Source organism: Macrosteles quadrilineatus, unplaced genomic scaffold, assembly GCF_028750875.1.
Source record: "Macrosteles quadrilineatus isolate MER2022 unplaced genomic scaffold, UCM_ALF_1.0 Scaffold_3__2_contigs__length_128488019, whole genome shotgun sequence".
NCBI classification, from domain to species: domain Eukaryota; kingdom Metazoa; phylum Arthropoda; class Insecta; order Hemiptera; family Cicadellidae; genus Macrosteles; species Macrosteles quadrilineatus.
This window is the reverse complement of record NW_026542596.1, coordinates 58484343-58487804: the sequence shown is the minus strand read 5'-3', so window position 1 is coordinate 58487804 and position 3462 is coordinate 58484343.

Here is a 3462-nt window from a genome sequence, read left to right as displayed (position 1 = left end):
CTATGGAGGTTAAGATTTTGATAAATTCGTCTTATAGAGGTCACGTTCGTCTTGTAGAGGTTTTGTGCTAAGAATATTCGTTGTATAGAGGTTAATCAGTCCTAGCCCATGTCACAAACAAATTCGTATTATGGAGGTTTTTAACTTAATTACTACGTTGTATAGAGGTGTTTTTAGCATTGACCTATATGAAAGTGTCAAGGGGATTAAAAAAAAATCGTCTTATCGAGGAATTCGTTTTATCGAGGTTCGTACAAACGAGGTTCAACTGTACTTCGTCTACGATCAGCTGGTGCAGTGTTTTCCAATTCGTTTGGATTTAACCTAACCTAAAACGTCGTTTGGTGTTTGAAAGACCTATTATTTCTATGCTTTATCGTAACTGTAGGAAAAATATAATGTGTAACATGAGCATAAAGTGCCACTTCTCATACTAGTTACACAGATAACTATTCCCCCCCCTAGCATTTTAATACTATTGTTTCCACCAAAATGTTGAAAATTTTCAAATTGAATAAAGGTTTTATCATCAATAAACAGTATAAACAAAGGCAATATGTTGAGGAACTAATTCGCCCTAGATATTGAGAAATGGCAGTAACTACTACTTTGTATGCGGTAGTACATAGTAAAGGGTTACCTTAACCAAAACATATCCTTGAAGATGTAACTTACAAAAACTTTATTTACCAACCATCTTCGTAGACAAAATATTAAATACATTGGAAAGTTATGGACAACAGACAAAATTAAAGAAGTTAACCAAATTACTGTTTGTATAAAAAAGTAAAGTAAAAAAATGACAATGGATTTTTGATTCCCTAGATGCAAAAACTCGTGCTTATACGAGTAAACTTGCTGGAAGAGGCGACGATGCAGGTAAAGTTGTGTGTGTTTCATCAAGTAAATTAATATTAAGTAGCTTAAGTTTATAAGCCGTATAAGAAAAATGCAAAATTTTTAATCGATCCTTAAATGACACATGTCGTGGCAAAAATCTGTAAATACACAGACGTGTTCTTTATAGCTACAAAAATACAATTTTCAGCGTGTATAATAGTGCATTTAGTGGATACTGGTGTCAAATCACACAAAATTCATACTAGGCCAGTGAAATTAGTTAAAAATTGGCTGTGCCTGGAATTAATTCTCGGAAAGCTGGAAATCGTATTAATCCTTTTGTTTTACCTAGAAGTAAAAGGATTTGAAGTTTGTCCCATTTTCCCAGGTAAGCTTCTGGCCTGGGACCACAAAAACCTTGAAATTTAGGGTTATTTTCTAGTTTTTGCTAAAACGTCAAAACCCGTCCAGCCTACACAAAAACACATCGTAAGGAATTGTAGAGCATAACATTCCGCATCCATTGAGTATCTGGTGATGAAAATCGAACAAATAATAAGTGATTTATAGTAATTTAAATAATGTTATTTTATTTATAACTATTGAACATTGCATATGTTATGAGATTGTGTTTATTTTCTTCATTTGAAAGAAAGTATTCTTATGTGGGGGACATTGTTTCATCAAGTATTTACTCCTTCGGCGGAATCTTATGAGAAACTAATGAAGACTCAATTCAACCACGCAGGAGGTAAAGCCTGATTGGGGCTGGAAGTCATCTAAGCATGGGATAATTCCAAATCCAACAAATGTTGAAGCTGCACCACCAGATCTTTTTAACACAATATACTATAAGTATGCAAAGTAAGTGTGCAAAAGGGGTGTAAAAGTGGTTGCACTTTTATGATGAACGTAGGCAAATGTACAACACTGTAAAAGTTTCTTGCTGCAATCCGCTAGAGAAAGACAATCCACAAATAAGCTATGGCGCTATGGCGCGCGTATAGAGGAGGAGGAAGTTAGAGCTGCAATTCCAGATTCACCACAAAAGAGACAAAAAATATGATCAGTTTTTATGTAATTTGTATTAATCCTTTGTAAATAGTAATGTATTTGGAATTCATTTTCTAGAAGTAATATAAATATGCAATATTCAATAATTTCCTAATAAAATTACTTTATTTAAATTACTATAAATCACTTATTATTCGTTCGATTTTCATCACCAGATACTCAATTGATGCGGAATTTTATGCTCTACAATTCCTTTACGGTGTGCTTTTGTGTAGGCTGGACGGTTTTTTTGACGTTTTAGCAAAAAATAAAAAATAAACCTTAAATTTCAAGGTTTTTGTGGTCCCAGGTCAGAAGCTTACCTGAAAAAATGGGACAAACTTCAAATCCTTTTACTTCTAGATAAAACAAAAGTATTAAAACGATTTCCAGCTTTCCGGGAATTATTTCCGGACAAAAACCTATTATTACTGGCCTATAGTAAAAGGATAAATAATAATGTTTTAGAGGTTTTCTAGTTTTAGTTTGTTTGTTTACTTGTATATGACGCGTTGTTTTTTTTTTTTTATTCCCTAGAAAGGTTGTTATAAACTTTCGCAAATCTTTTTGTTATTTGTTTTCATATGAAACGGTACTTATAGAAAATTTCGTTCTTTACAGAATGTTTTTTTTTAGTTTTAAGAGTGCTTTGATTTTAATCAGGCTCTAAAATAAAATGTGTAATCTTATAGTGATTTAATTTTCACCATCATCGTCAAAATTGAATAATAGTTACCGTTTCGTGAACTGGTTCACATAAATAAACTCACTAGTACAGATCTATAATCCGCTATTACATGAACCAAAAATTAATTTAAATGACGGCAAAGATGTACATTATATAGATTATCGCGTTCAAATTGTAAATGTGAGTATATTATAATGTGAAATCCGCCTAATTTTCGTACATTTATCTAGTTTGACATAAAATAATGTATCGTGATGTACGAATTTCACAGACAATTTTATTTGAAACCAAAACTAACAAGTACATAATTCTTGTTTTCTTGTTCACGGGTTGAAGCCCGTGGGTAACAGCTATAGTGTACTATAAAGCATATTAAATAATTTGTCTTTCAAACACTATACAACACATGTTTAGGTTAGTTTAAATCCAAGCGTTGAACGAAATGGGAAACCCTGCACCAGCTGATCGTGTTGCCAACTTATTTTCAAGCGTACCCTACCATCCCTACACGGATTACGTGTCTAATAAAAACACGCTGTTTTGTGTTGTTTGGTTGGAATACTGGAGTGTGGCAAAAAAAAGAGTGCGGCAAAAGAAAAAAAGAATGTGGCAAATAAGTAAATGTAGCAATTAGCAACTTTCTGTACTATAATCAGTGCAGGAAGCCCTCTTCGTGAGGTGACTATAGGTCTCGCCACCCTAAGTTGAGGCAGCTCAGACGGACGGGCAGGGTCATTATCGGCCGGTCCCGCCCGACCCTTTATAATCCGATTAGTGACACTTCCGTGAACGCTCAAGTTCCACAATTGTCATTAACGAAGTTAAAACCCTATGTATAAATTTAGTATTTTACATTAATAACGTCAATTTAACAAGCATTT